We start from the raw sequence: 14,994 nt of genomic DNA, 5'->3' as shown, positions 1-14,994 counted from the left end.
GTGGTCGCTGGATGCTGTGCAGACATCAGCAGCTGTTCATTTCATACCCTCACGTCTCCTCGTTAGTATAGTGGTCAGTATCCCCGGGTTCAATTCCCCGACGGGCAGGTTAAACCTTTTCTGGATTTTTTTTAGTTCTTTACAAATATTCTTGAAGATTAGGTTGAGTCAAGTAGGGAATGGGTGCCAGGAACTGACTCTTTAAGAAAAAAGCACCGGCAACGCTAGTCATCGTACAATATTTGTGCACAATTGCTTACATTAGGCGGCCGGTCCGCTTTATTGAGTCCCCCTCAGCACCATTTAGCGCTCCTGTTGTCTGCGAAGTCCAAATTGTAACCCTGAATCAGTTCCTCTTCTGACCCTTTGTATCATGTTACATGACGAGTAATGATCACCTGTTAGCTTTATCCCTAATTATAACTCTCACTCTTTCCCTGCATCTAACCCTAGCTCTAATCCCATCATTAACCTTGGTCCGGGCACACGCGTGAACCCTTACTCTCATCTCAGCCTCTCCTGGTGATACATCACACCTGGGATCGTTTGCTCCCTGTGGGCTGTGGGAAATTTGCTACCAGCACGCCCTGGAAGTGGGGCTCATTCCGCTGCAACGGGAGGTCTTCCCAGGACGCGTCACAGCTCAACGCAAGAGCTCCTGGGTTTCGAAGGCTCTTGCAGCAAGCCTTCACAAAGCAGCAGGGAGCGCCGTTCCAGATGGGAAACTTGAGACTGGATGTCCAGAAAAGCAAGACGTCAGAAGCGAAACCTTTTTCCTGCAGGGTGTGGCATACCATCCGCTTGCTCATTGCGACAGAGGTGGCACTAATGAAGGAAGAGGTCAACGGTACGTTCTTCTTTAAAATGCAAGGCCAGGAAAAGTGGCAGCGGTGGGATTTGAACCCACGCCTCCGAAGAGACTGGAGCCTTAATCCAGCGCCTTAGACCGCTCGGCCACGCTACCTTCCTGCTAGCCGCCGAAAGCGGAACTTGACCCGTTGCCCGGCCCGCTTTAGTGCTTTGCCTTTTCTCCTTGGAAAGTCTGGAGACAGGCAGTGGAAGGGCAGGCAAACTGTCAGGTGCGCAGAGGAGGGGAGACCATGAGGCAAGGTGGGAGATGGGGGCAAGAAGTGAGAAAAAAACGAATCGCAAGCTGGGGCAGGTTTCGGAAAGTGAAGCCGAAAAGGGGCTTAGCATGCAGCCCAGGGGTTTCTTTGACTGTCCTAAGCCCACAGGGACTTTGCCGTCCTCAGCTCATGAGACTTGAGATGGGTAGCTTGATTTGCTGAGGAAAGGCGGGATGACAGGTTCAACTCTGGAGTCAAACATAGCCCGGAACGATCACCTTAAACTGAGTTTTAAGCCTGGTGCCGATAAAAAGAAAGAAATTAGCCTTAGATCGGGCAAGCCGTTTGACGGGGGAAAATGAGACCCCCTAGGCCATCTAGGTGGTCGCTGGATGCTGTGCAGACATCAGCAGCTGTTCATTTCGTACCCTCACGTCTCCTCGTTAGTATAGTGGTCAGTATCCCCGCCTGTCACGCGGGAGACCGGGGTTCCGACGGGGAGGTTAAACCTTTTCTGGATTTTTTTTAGTTCTTGACAAATATTCTTGAAGATTAGGTTGAGTCAAGTAGGGAATGGGTGCCAGGAACTGACTCTTTCAGAAAAAAGCACCGGCAACGCTAGTCATCGTACAATATTTGTGCACAATTGCTTACATTAGGCGGCCGGTCCGCTTTATTGAGTCCCCCTCAGCACCATTTAGTGCTCCTGTTGTCTGCGAAGTCCAAATTGTAACCCTGAATCAGTTCCTCTTCTGACCCTTTGTATCATGTTACATGACGAGTAATGATCACCTGTTAGCTTTATCCCTAATTATAACTCTCACTCTTTCCCTGCATCTAACCCTAGCTCTAATCCCATCATTAACCTTGGTCCGGGCACACGCGTGAACCCTTACTCTCATCTCAGCCTCTCCTGGTGATACATCACACCTAGGATCGTTTGCTCCCTGTGGGCTGTGGGAAATTTGCTACCAGCACGCCCTGGAAGTGGGGCTCATTCCGCTGCAACGGGAGGTCTTCCCAGGACGCGTCACAGCTCAACGCAAGAGCTCCTGGGTTTCGAAGGCTCTTGCAGCAAGCCTTCACAAAGCAGCAGGGAGCGCCGTTCCAGATGGGAAACTTGAGACTGGATGTCCAGAAAAGCAAGACGTCAGAAGCGAAACCTTTTTCCTGCAGGGTGTGGCATACCATCCGCTTGCTCATTGCGACAGAGGTGGCACTAATGAAGGAAGAGGTCAACGTTACGTTCTTCTTTAAAATGCAAGGCCAGGAAAAGTGGCAGCGGTGGGATTTGAACCCACGCCTCCGAAGAGACTGGAGCCTTAATCCAGCGCCTTAGACCGCTCGGCCACGCTACCTTCCTACTAGCCGCCGAAAGCGGAACTTGACCCATTGCCCGGCCCGCTTTAGTGCTTTGCCTTTTCTCCTTGGAAAGTCTGGAGACAGGCAGTGGAAGGGCAGGCAAACTGTCAGGTGCGCAGAGGAGGGGAGACCATGAGGCAAGGTGGGAGATGGGGGCAAGAAGTGAGAAAAAAACGAATCGCAAGCTGGGGCAGGTTTCGGAAAGTGAAGCCGAAAAGGGGCTTAGCATGCAGCCCAGGGGTTTCTTTGACTGTCCTAAGCCCACAGGGACTTTGCCGTCCTCAGCTCATGAGACTTGAGATGGGTAGCTTGATTTGCTGAGGAAAGGCGGGATGACAGGTTCAACTCTGGAGTCAAACATAGCCCGGAACGATCACCTTAAACTGAGTTTTAAGCCTGGTGCCGATAAAAAGAAAGAAATTAGCCTTAGATCGGGCAAGCCGTTTGACGGGGGAAAATGAGACCCCCTAGGCCATCTAGGTGGTCGCTGGATGCTGTGCAGACATCAGCAGCTGTTCATTTCATGCCCTCACGTCTCCTCGTTAGTATAGTGGTCAGTATCCCCGGGTTCAATTCCCCGACGGGCAGGTTAAACCTTTTCTGGATTTTTTTTAGTTCTTGACAAATATTCTTGAAGATTAGGTTGAGTCAAGTAGGGAATGGGTGCCAGGAACTGACTCTTTAAGAAAAAAGCACCGGCAACGCTAGTCATCGTACAATATTTGTGCACAATTGCTTACATTAGGCGGCCGGTCCGCTTTATTGAGTCCCCCTCAGCACCATTTAGTGCTCCTGTTGTCTGCGAAGTCCAAATTGTAACCCTGAATCAGTTCCTCTTCTGACCCTTTGTATCATGTTACATGACGAGTAATGATCACCTGTTAGCTTTATCCCTAATTATAACTCTCACTCTTTCCCTGCATCTAACCCTAGCTCTAATCCCATCATTAACCTTGGTCCGGGCACACGCGTGAACCCTTACTCTCATCTCAGCCTCTCCTGGTGATACATCACACCTGGGATCGTTTGCTCCCTGTGGGCTGTGGGAAATTTGCTACCAGCACGCCCTGGAAGTGGGGCTCATTCCGCTGCAACGGGAGGTCTTCCCAGGACGCGTCACAGCTCAACGCAAGAGCTCCTGGGTTTCGAAGGCTCTTGCAGCAAGCCTTCACAAAGCAGCAGGGAGCGCCGTTCCAGATGGGAAACTTGAGACTGGATGTCCAGAAAAGCAAGACGTCAGAAGCGAAACCTTTTTCCTGCAGGGTGTGGCATACCATCCGCTTGCTCATTGCGACAGAGGTGGCACTAATGAAGGAAGAGGTCAACGGTACGTTCTTCTTTAAAATGCAAGGCCAGGAAAAGTGGCAGCGGTGGGATTTGAACCCACGCCTCCGAAGAGACTGGAGCCTTAATCCAGCGCCTTAGACCGCTCGGCCACACTACCTTCCTGCTAGCCGCCGAAAGCGGAACTTGACCCGTTGCCCGGCCCGCTTTAGTGCTTTGCCTTTTCTCCTTGGAAAGTCTGGAGACAGGCAGTGGAAGGGCGGGCAAACTGTCAGGTGCGCAGAGGAGGGGAGACCATGAGGCAAGGTGGGAGATGGGGGCAAGAAGTGAGAAAAAAACGAATCGCAAGCTGGGGCAGGTTTCGGAAAGTGAAGCCGAAAAGGGGCTTAGCATGCAGCCCAGGGGTTTCTTTCACTGTCCTAAGCCCACAGGGACTTTGCCGTCCTCAGCTCATGAGACTTGAGATGGGTAGCTTGATTTGCTGAGGAAATGCGGGATGACAGATTCAACTCTGGAGTCAAACATAGCCCGGAACTATCACCTTAAACTGAGTTTTAAGCCTGGTGCCGATAAAAAGAAAGAAATTAGCCTTAGATCGGGCAAGCCGTTTGACGGGGGAAAATGAGACCCCCTAGGCCATCTAGGTGGTCGCTGGATGCTGTGCAGACATCAGCAGCTGTTCATTTCATGCCCTCACGTCTCCTCGTTAGTATAGTGGTCAGTAACCCGCCTGTCACGCGGGAGACCGGGCCGACGGGGAGGTTAAACCTTTTCTGGATTTTTTTTAGTTCTTGACAAATATTCTTGAAGATTAGGTTGAGTCAAGTAGGGAATGGGTGCCAGGAACTGACTCTTTAAGAAAAAAGCACCGGCAACGCTAGTCATCGTACAATATTTGTGCACAATTGCTTACATTAGGCGGCCGGTCCGCTTTATTGAGTCCCCCTCAGCACCATTTAGTGCTCCTGTTGTCTGCGAAGTCCAAATTGTAACCCTGAATCAGTTCCTCTTCTGACCCTTTGTATCATGTTACATGACGAGTAATGATCACCTGTTAGCTTTATCCCTAATTATAACTCTCACTCTTTCCGTGCATCTAACCCTAGCTCTAATCCCATCATTAACCTTGGTCCGGGCACACGCGTGAACCCTTACTCTCATCTCAGCCTCTCCTGGTGATACATCACACCTGGGATCGTTTGCTCCCTGTGGGCTGTGGGAAATTTGCTACCAGCACGCCCTGGAAGTGGGGCTCATTCCGCTGCAACAGGAGGTCTTCCCAGGACGCGTCACAGCTCAACGCAAGAGCTCCTGGGTTTCGAAGGCTCTTGCAGCAAGCCTTCACAAAGCAGCAGGGAGCGCCGTTCCAGATGGGAAACTTGAGACTGGATGTCCAAAAAAGCAAGACGTCAGAAGCGAAACCTTTTTCCTGCAGGGTGTGGCATACCATCCGCTTGCTCATTGCGACAGAGGTGGCACTAATGAAGGAAGAGGTCAACGTTACGTTCTTCTTTAAAATGCAAGGCCAGGAAAAGTGGCAGCGGTGGGATTTGAACCCAGGCCTCCGAAGAGACTGGAGCCTTAATCCAGCGCCTTAGACCGCTCGGCCACGCTACCTTCCTGCTAGCTGCCGAAAGCGGAACTTGACCCGTTGCCCGGCCCGCTTTAGTGCTTTGCCTTTTCTCCTTGGAAAGTCTGGAGACAGGCAGTGGAAGGGCAGGCAAACTGTCAGGTGCGCAGAGGAGGGGAGACCATGAGGCAAGGTGGGAGATGGGGGCAAGAAGTGAGAAAAAAACGAATCGCAAGCTGGGGCAGGTTTCGGAAAGTGAAGCCGAAAAAGGGGCTTAGCATGCAGCCCAGGGGTTTCTTTGACTGTCCTAAGCCCACAGGGACTTTGCCGTCCTCAGCTCATGAGACTTGAGATGGGTAGCTTGATTTGCTGAGGAAATGCGGGATGACAGATTCAACTCTGGAGTCAAACATAGCCCGGAACTATCACCTTAAACTGAGTTTTAAGCCTGGTGCCGATAAAAAGAAAGAAATTAGCCTTAGATCGGGCAAGCCGTTTGACGGGGGAAAATGAGACCCCCTAGGCCATCTAGGTGGTCGCTGGATGCTGTGTAGACATCAGCAGCTGTTCATTTCATGCCCTCACGTCTCCTCGTTAGTATAGTGGTCAGTATCCCCGCCTGTCACGCGGGAGACCGACGGGGAGGTTAAACCTTTTCTGGATTTTTTTTAGTTCTTGACAAATATTCTTGAAGATTAGGTTGAGTCAAGTAGGGAATGGGTGCCAGGAACTGACTCTTTAAGAAAAAAGCACCGGCAACGCTAGTCATCGTACAATATTTGTGCACAATTGCTTACATTAGGCGGCCGGTCCGCTTTATTGAGTCCCCCTCAGCACCATTTAGTGCTCCTGTTGTCTGCGAAGTCCAAATTGTAACCCTGAATCAGTTCCTCTTCTGACCCTTTGTATCATGTTACATGACGAGTAATGATCACCTGTTAGCTTTATCCCTAATTATAACTCTCACTCTTTCCCTGCATCTAACCCTAGCTCTAAACCCATCATTAACCTTGGTCCGGGCACACGCGTGAACCCTTACTCTCATCTCAGCCTCTTCTGGTGATACATCACACCTGGGATCGTTTGCTCCCTGTGGGCTGTGGGAAATTTGCTACCAGCACGCCCTGGAAGTGGGGCTCATTCCGCTGCAACGGGAGGTCTTCCCAGGACGCGTCACAGCTCAACGCAAGAGCTCCTGGGTTTCGAAGGCTCTTGCAGCAAGCCTTCACAAAGCAGCAGGGAGCGCCGTTCCAGATGGGAAACTTGAGACTGGATGTCCAGAAAAGCAAGACGTCAGAAGCGAAACCTTTTTCCTGCAGGGTGTGGCATACCATCCGCTTGCTCTTTGCGACAGAGGTGGCACTAATGAAGGAAGAGGTCAACGTTACGTTCTTCTTTAAAATGCAAGGCCAGGAAAAGTGGCAGCGGTGGGATTTGAACCCACGCCTCCGAAGAGACTGGAGCCTTAATCCAGCGCCTTAGACCGCTCGGCCACGCTACCTTCCTGCTAGCCGCCGAAAGCGGAACTTGACCCGTTTCCCAGCCCGCTTTAGTGCTTTGCCTTTTCTCCTTGGAAAGTCTGGAGACAGGCAGTGGAAGGGCAGGCAAACTGTCAGGTGCGCAGAGGAGGGGAGACCATGAGGCAAGGTGGGAGATGGGGGCAAGAAGTGAGAAAAAAACGAATCGCAAGCTAGGGCAGGTTTCGGAAAGTGAAGCCGAAAAGGGGCTTAGCATGCAGCCCAGGGGTTTCTTTGACTGTCCTAAGCCCACAGGGACTTTGCCGTCCTCAGCTCATGAGACTTGAGATGGGTAGCTTGATTTGCTGAGGAAAGGCGGGATGACAGATTCAACTCTGGAGTCAAACATAGCCCGGAACTATCACCTTAAACTGAGTTTTAAGCCTGGTGCCGATAAAAAGAAAGAAATTAGCCTTAGATCGGGCAAGCCGTTTGACGGGGGAAAATGAGACCCCCTAGGCCATCTAGGTGGTCGCTGGATGCTGTGCAGACATCAGCAGCTGTTCATTTCATGCCCTCACGTCTCCTCGTTAGTATAGTGGTCAGTATCCCCGCCTGTCACGGAATTCCCCGACGGGGAGGTTAAACCTTTTCTGGATTTTTTTTAGTTCTTGACAAATATTCTTGAAGATTAGGTTGAGTCAAGTAGGGAATGTGTGCCAGGAACTGACTCTTTAAGAAAAAAGCACCGGCAACGCTAGTCATCGTACAATATTTGTGCACAATTGCTTACATTAGGCGGCCGGTCCGCTTTATTGAGTCCCCCTCAGCACCATTTAGTGCTCCTGTTGTCTGCGAAGTCCAAATTGTAACCCTGAATCAGTTCCTCTTCTGACCCTTTGTATCATGTTACATGACGAGTAATGATCACCTGTTAGCTTTATCCCTAATTATAACTCTCACTCTTTCCCTGCATCTAACCCTAGCTCTAATCCCATCATTAACCTTGGTCCGGGCACACGCGTGAACCCTTACTCTCATCTCAGCCTCTCCTGGTGATACATCACACCTGGGATCGTTTGCTCCCTGTGGGCTGTGGGAAATTTGCTACCAGCACGCCCTGGAAGTGGGGCTCATTCCGCTGCAACGGGAGGTCTTCCCAGGACGCGTCACAGCTCAACGCAAGAGCTCCTCGGTTTCGAAGGCTCTTGCAGCAAGCCTTCACAAAGCAGCAGGGAGCGCCGTTCCAGATGGGAAACTTGAGACTGGATGTCCAGAAAAGCAAGACGTCAGAAGCGAAACCTTTTTCCTGCAGGGTGTGGCATACCATCCGCTTGCTCATTGCGACAGAGGTGGCACTAATGAAGGAAGAGGTCAACGTTACGTTCTTCTTTAAAATGCAAGGCCAGGAAAAGTGGCAGCGGTGGGATTTGAACCCACGCCTCCGAAGAGACTGGAGCCTTAATCCAGCGCCTTAGACCGCTCGGCCACGCTACCTTCCTGCTAGCCGCCGAAAGCGGAACTTGACCCGTTGCCCGGCCCGCTTTAGTGCTTTGCCTTTTCTCCTTGGAAAGTCTGGAGACAGGCAGTGGAAGGGCAGGCAAACTGTCAGGTGCGCAGAGGAGGGGAGACCATGAGGCAAGGTGGGAGATGGGGGCAAGAAGTGAGAAAAAAACGAATCGCAAGCTGGGGCAGGTTTCGGAAAGTGAAGCCGAAAAGGGGCTTAGCATGCAGCCCAGGGGTTTCTTTGACTGTCCTAAGCCCACAGGGACTTTGCCGTCCTCAGCTCATGAGACTTGAGATGGGTAGCTTGATTTGCTGAGGAAAGGCGGGATGACAGATTCAACTCTGGAGTCAAACATAGCCCGGAACTATCACCTTAAACTGAGTTTTAAGCCTGGTGCCGATAAAAAGAAAGAAATTAGCCTTAGATCGGGTAAGCCGTTTGACGGGGGAAAATGAGACCCCCTAGGCCATCTAGGTGGTCGCTGGATGCTGTGCAGACATCAGCAGCTGTTCATTTCATGCCCTCACGTCTCCTCGTTAGTATAGTGGTCAGTATCCCTGCCTGTCACGCGGGAGACCGGGGAGGTTAAACCTTTTCTGGATTTTTTTTAGTTCTTGACAAATATTCTTGAAGATTAGGTTGAGTCAAGTAGGGAATGGGTGCCAGGAACTGACTCTTTAAGAAAAAAGCACCGGCAACGCTAGTCATCGTACAATATTTGTGCACAATTGCTTACATTAGGCGGCCGGTCCGCTTTATTGAGTCCCCCTCAGCACCATTTAGTGCTCCTGTTGTCTGCGAAGTCCAAATTGTAACCCTGAATCAGTTCCTCTTCTGACCCTTTGTATCATGTTACATGACGAGTAATTATCACCTGTTAGCTTTATCCCTAATTATAACTCTCACTCTTTCCCTGCATCTAACCCTAGCTCTAATCCCATCATTAACCTTGGTCCGGGCACACGCGTGAACCCTTACTCTCATCTCAGCCTCTCCTGGTGATACATCACACCTGGGATCGTTTGCTCCCTGTGGGCTGTGGGAAATTTGCTACCAGCATGCCCTGGAAGTGGGGCTCATTCCGCTGCAACGGGAGGTCTTCCCAGGACGCGTCACAGCTCAACGCAAGAGCTCCTGGGTTTCGAAGGCTCTTGCAGCAAGCCTTCACAAAGCAGCAGGGAGCGCCGTTCCAGATGGGAAACTTGAGACTGGATGTCCAGAAAAGCAAGACGTCAGAAGCGAAACCTTTTTCCTGCAGGGTGTGGCATACCATCCGCTTGCTCATTGCGACAGAGGTGGCACTAATGAAGGAAGAGGTCAACGGTACGTTCTTCTTTAAAATGCAAGGCCAGGAAAAGTGGCAGCGGTGGGATTTGAACCCACGCCTCCGAAGAGACTGGAGCCTTAATCCAGCGCCTTAGACCGCTCGGCCACGCTACCTTCCTGCTAGCCTCTGAAAGCGGAACTTGACCCGTTGCCCGGCCCGCTTTAGTGCTTTGCCTTTTCTCCTTGGAAAGTCTGGAGACAGGCAGTGGAAGGGCAGGCAAACTGTCAGGTGCGCAGAGGAGGGGAGACCATGAGGCAAGGTGGGAGATGGGGGCAAGAAGTGAGAAAAAAACGAATCGCAAGCTAGGGCAGGTTTCGGAAAGTGAAGCCGAAAAGGGGCTTAGCATGCAGCCCAGGGGTTTCTTTGACTGTCCTAAGCCCACAGGGACTTTGCCGTCCTCAGCTCATGAGACTTGAGATGGGTAGCTTGATTTGCTGAGGAAATGCGGGATGACAGATTCAACTCTGGAGTCAAACATAGCCCGGAACTATCACCTTAAACTGAGTTTTAAGCCTGGTGCCGATAAAAAGAAAGAAATTAGCCTTAGATCGGGCAAGCCGTTTGACGGGGGAAAATGAGACCCCCTAGGCCATCTAGGTGGTCGCTGGATGCTGTGCAGACATCAGCAGCTGTTCATTTCATACCCTCACGTCTCCTCGTTAGTATAGTGGTCAGTATCCCCGGGTTCAATTCCCCGACGGGCAGGTTAAACCTTTTCTGGATTTTTTTTAGTTCTTTACAAATATTCTTGAAGATTAGGTTGAGTCAAGTAGGGAATGGGTGCCAGGAACTGACTCTTTAAGAAAAAAGCACCGGCAACGCTAGTCATCGTACAATATTTGTGCACAATTGCTTACATTAGGCGGCCGGTCCGCTTTATTGAGTCCCCCTCAGCACCATTTAGCGCTCCTGTTGTCTGCGAAGTCCAAATTGTAACCCTGAATCAGTTCCTCTTCTGACCCTTTGTATCATGTTACATGACGAGTAATGATCACCTGTTAGCTTTATCCCTAATTATAACTCTCACTCTTTCCCTGCATCTAACCCTAGCTCTAATCCCATCATTAACCTTGGTCCGGGCACACGCGTGAACCCTTACTCTCATCTCAGCCTCTCCTGGTGATACATCACACCTGGGATCGTTTGCTCCCTGTGGGCTGTGGGAAATTTGCTACCAGCACGCCCTGGAAGTGGGGCTCATTCCGCTGCAACGGGAGGTCTTCCCAGGACGCGTCACAGCTCAACGCAAGAGCTCCTGGGTTTCGAAGGCTCTTGCAGCAAGCCTTCACAAAGCAGCAGGGAGCGCCGTTCCAGATGGGAAACTTGAGACTGGATGTCCAGAAAAGCAAGACGTCAGAAGCGAAACCTTTTTCCTGCAGGGTGTGGCATACCATCCGCTTGCTCATTGCGACAGAGGTGGCACTAATGAAGGAAGAGGTCAACGGTACGTTCTTCTTTAAAATGCAAGGCCAGGAAAAGTGGCAGCGGTGGGATTTGAACCCACGCCTCCGAAGAGACTGGAGCCTTAATCCAGCGCCTTAGACCGCTCGGCCACGCTACCTTCCTGCTAGCCGCCGAAAGCGGAACTTGACCCGTTGCCCGGCCCGTTTTAGTGCTTTGCCTTTTCTCCTTGGAAAGTCTGGAGACAGGCAGTGGAAGGGCAGGCAAACTGTCAGGTGCGCAGAGGAGGGGAGACCATGAGGCAAGGTGGGAGATGGGGGCAAGAAGTGAGAAAAAAACGAATCGCAAGCTGGGGCAGGTTTCGGAAAGTGAAGCCGAAAAGGGGCTTAGCATGCAGCCCAGGGGTTTCTTTGACTGTCCTAAGCCCACAGGGACTTTGCCGTCCTCAGCTCATGAGACTTGAGATGGGTAGCTTGATTTGCTGAGGAAAGGCGGGATGACAGGTTCAACTCTGGAGTCAAACATAGCCCGGAACGATCACCTTAAACTGAGTTTTAATCCTGGTGCCGATAAAAAGAAAGAAATTAGCCTTAGATCGGGCAAGCCGTTTGACGGGGGAAAATGAGACCCCCTAGGCCATCTAGGTGGTCGCTGGATGCTGTGCAGACATCAGCAGCTGTTCATTTCGTACCCTCACGTCTCCTCGTTAGTATAGTGGTCAGTATCCCCGCCTGTCACGCGGGAGACCGGGGTTCCGACGGGGAGGTTAAACCTTTTCTGGATTTTTTTTAGTTCTTGACAAATATTCTTGAAGATTAGGTTGAGTCAAGTAGGGAATGGGTGCCAGGAACTGACTCTTTCAGAAAAAAGCACCGGCAACGCTAGTCATCGTACAATATTTGTGCACAATTGCTTACATTAGGCGGCCGGTCCGCTTTATTGAGTCCCCCTCAGCACCATTTAGTGCTCCTGTTGTCTGCGAAGTCCAAATTGTAACCCTGAATCAGTTCCTCTTCTGACCCTTTGTATCATGTTACATGACGAGTAATGATCACCTGTTAGCTTTATCCCTAATTATAACTCTCACTCTTTCCCTGCATCTAACCCTAGCTCTAATCCCATCATTAACCTTGGTCCGGGCACACGCGTGAACCCTTACTCTCATCTCAGCCTCTCCTGGTGATACATCACACCTAGGATCGTTTGCTCCCTGTGGGCTGTGGGAAATTTGCTACCAGCACGCCCTGGAAGTGGGGCTCATTCCGCTGCAACGGGAGGTCTTCCCAGGACGCGTCACAGCTCAACGCAAGAGCTCCTGGGTTTCGAAGGCTCTTGCAGCAAGCCTTCACAAAGCAGCAGGGAGCGCCGTTCCAGATGGGAAACTTGAGACTGGATGTCCAGAAAAGCAAGACGTCAGAAGCGAAACCTTTTTCCTGCAGGGTGTGGCATACCATCCGCTTGCTCATTGCGACAGAGGTGGCACTAATGAAGGAAGAGGTCAACGTTACGTTCTTCTTTAAAATGCAAGGCCAGGAAAAGTGGCAGCGGTGGGATTTGAACCCACGCCTCCGAAGAGACTGGAGCCTTAATCCAGCGCCTTAGACCGCTCGGCCACGCTACCTTCCTACTAGCCGCCGAAAGCGGAACTTGACCCATTGCCCGGCCCGCTTTAGTGCTTTGCCTTTTCTCCTTGGAAAGTCTGGAGACAGGCAGTGGAAGGGCAGGCAAACTGTCAGGTGCGCAGAGGAGGGGAGACCATGAGGCAAGGTGGGAGATGGGGGCAAGAAGTGAGAAAAAAACGAATCGCAAGCTGGGGCAGGTTTCGGAAAGTGAAGCCGAAAAGGGGCTTAGCATGCAGCCCAGGGGTTTCTTTGACTGTCCTAAGCCCACAGGGACTTTGCCGTCCTCAGCTCATGAGACTTGAGATGGGTAGCTTGATTTGCTGAGGAAAGGCGGGATGACAGGTTCAACTCTGGAGTCAAACATAGCCCGGAACGATCACCTTAAACTGAGTTTTAAGCCTGGTGCCGATAAAAAGAAAGAAATTAGCCTTAGATCGGGCAAGCCGTTTGACGGGGGAAAATGAGACCCCCTAGGCCATCTAGGTGGTCGCTGGATGCTGTGCAGACATCAGCAGCTGTTCATTTCATGCCCTCACGTCTCCTCGTTAGTATAGTGGTCAGTATCCCCGGGTTCAATTCCCCGACGGGCAGGTTAAACCTTTTCTGGATTTTTTTTAGTTCTTGACAAATATTCTTGAAGATTAGGTTGAGTCAAGTAGGGAATGGGTGCCAGGAACTGACTCTTTAAGAAAAAAGCACCGGCAACGCTAGTCATCGTACAATATTTGTGCACAATTGCTTACATTAGGCGGCCGGTCCGCTTTATTGAGTCCCCCTCAGCACCATTTAGTGCTCCTGTTGTCTGCGAAGTCCAAATTGTAACCCTGAATCAGTTCCTCTTCTGACCCTTTGTATCATGTTACATGACGAGTAATGATCACCTGTTAGCTTTATCCCTAATTATAACTCTCACTCTTTCCCTGCATCTAACCCTAGCTCTAATCCCATCATTAACCTTGGTCCGGGCACACGCGTGAACCCTTACTCTCATCTCAGCCTCTCCTGGTGATACATCACACCTGGGATCGTTTGCTCCCTGTGGGCTGTGGGAAATTTGCTACCAGCACGCCCTGGAAGTGGGGCTCATTCCGCTGCAACGGGAGGTCTTCCCAGGACGCGTCACAGCTCAACGCAAGAGCTCCTGGGTTTCGAAGGCTCTTGCAGCAAGCCTTCACAAAGCAGCAGGGAGCGCCGTTCCAGATGGGAAACTTGAGACTGGATGTCCAGAAAAGCAAGACGTCAGAAGCGAAACCTTTTTCCTGCAGGGTGTGGCATACCATCCGCTTGCTCATTGCGACAGAGGTGGCACTAATGAAGGAAGAGGTCAACGGTACGTTCTTCTTTAAAATGCAAGGCCAGGAAAAGTGGCAGCGGTGGGATTTGAACCCACGCCTCCGAAGAGACTGGAGCCTTAATCCAGCGCCTTAGACCGCTCGGCCACACTACCTTCCTGCTAGCCGCCGAAAGCGGAACTTGACCCGTTGCCCGGCCCGCTTTAGTGCTTTGCCTTTTCTCCTTGGAAAGTCTGGAGACAGGCAGTGGAAGGGCGGGCAAACTGTCAGGTGCGCAGAGGAGGGGAGACCATGAGGCAAGGTGGGAGATGGGGGCAAGAAGTGAGAAAAAAACGAATCGCAAGCTGGGGCAGGTTTCGGAAAGTGAAGCCGAAAAGGGGCTTAGCATGCAGCCCAGGGGTTTCTTTCACTGTCCTAAGCCCACAGGGACTTTGCCGTCCTCAGCTCATGAGACTTGAGATGGGTAGCTTGATTTGCTGAGGAAATGCGGGATGACAGATTCAACTCTGGAGTCAAACATAGCCCGGAACTATCACCTTAAACTGAGTTTTAAGCCTGGTGCCGATAAAAAGAAAGAAATTAGCCTTAGATCGGGCAAGCCGTTTGACGGGGGAAAATGAGACCCCCTAGGCCATCTAGGTGGTCGCTGGATGCTGTGCAGACATCAGCAGCTGTTCATTTCATGCCCTCACGTCTCCTCGTTAGTATAGTGGTCAGTAACCCGCCTGTCACGCGGGAGACCGGGCCGACGGGGAGGTTAAACCTTTTCTGGATTTTTTTTAGTTCTTGACAAATATTCTTGAAGATTAGGTTGAGTCAAGTAGGGAATGGGTGCCAGGAACTGACTCTTTAAGAAAAAAGCACCGGCAACGCTAGTCATCGTACAATATTTGTGCACAATTGCTTACATTAGGCGGCCGGTCCGCTTTATTGAGTCCCCCTCAGCACCATTTAGTGCTCCTGTTGTCTGCGAAGTCCAAATTGTAACCCTGAATCAGTTCCTCTTCTGACCCTTTGTATCATGTTACATGACGAGTAATGATCACCTGTTAGCTTTATCCCTAATTATAACTCTCACTCTTTCCGTGCATCTAACCCTAGCTCT

General features: G+C 51.1%; 7 non-coding genes across 7 annotated transcripts; all 7 read right to left on the bottom strand.

Annotated features, from left to right (window-relative positions):
- Positions 1-882: 882 nt before the first annotated feature.
- On the bottom strand, positions 883-964 carry TRNAL-AAG (transfer RNA leucine (anticodon AAG)). The gene has a single exon. It is a non-coding gene; the product is annotated as a tRNA-Leu (tRNA).
- A 1,379-nt stretch (positions 965-2,343) lies between these two features.
- TRNAL-AAG (transfer RNA leucine (anticodon AAG)) lies at positions 2,344-2,425 on the bottom strand. The gene has a single exon. It is a non-coding gene; the product is annotated as a tRNA-Leu (tRNA).
- A 4,277-nt stretch (positions 2,426-6,702) lies between these two features.
- TRNAL-AAG (transfer RNA leucine (anticodon AAG)) lies at positions 6,703-6,784 on the bottom strand. The gene has a single exon. It is a non-coding gene; the product is annotated as a tRNA-Leu (tRNA).
- A 1,371-nt stretch (positions 6,785-8,155) lies between these two features.
- On the bottom strand, positions 8,156-8,237 carry TRNAL-AAG (transfer RNA leucine (anticodon AAG)). The gene has a single exon. It is a non-coding gene; the product is annotated as a tRNA-Leu (tRNA).
- Positions 8,238-9,605: 1,368 nt separating this feature from the next.
- TRNAL-AAG (transfer RNA leucine (anticodon AAG)) lies at positions 9,606-9,687 on the bottom strand. The gene has a single exon. It is a non-coding gene; the product is annotated as a tRNA-Leu (tRNA).
- A 1,366-nt stretch (positions 9,688-11,053) lies between these two features.
- On the bottom strand, positions 11,054-11,135 carry TRNAL-AAG (transfer RNA leucine (anticodon AAG)). The gene has a single exon. It is a non-coding gene; the product is annotated as a tRNA-Leu (tRNA).
- Positions 11,136-12,514: 1,379 nt separating this feature from the next.
- On the bottom strand, positions 12,515-12,596 carry TRNAL-AAG (transfer RNA leucine (anticodon AAG)). The gene has a single exon. It is a non-coding gene; the product is annotated as a tRNA-Leu (tRNA).
- Between the last annotated feature and the right edge of the window lie 2,398 nt (positions 12,597-14,994).

This window comes from Ambystoma mexicanum, unplaced genomic scaffold, assembly GCF_040938575.1.
Source record: "Ambystoma mexicanum isolate Mex_15411 unplaced genomic scaffold, UKY_AmexF1_1 Mex_scaf89, whole genome shotgun sequence".
Lineage (NCBI taxonomy): Eukaryota > Metazoa > Chordata > Amphibia > Caudata > Ambystomatidae > Ambystoma > Ambystoma mexicanum.
This window is presented reverse-complemented; position numbering and strand designations above follow the sequence as displayed.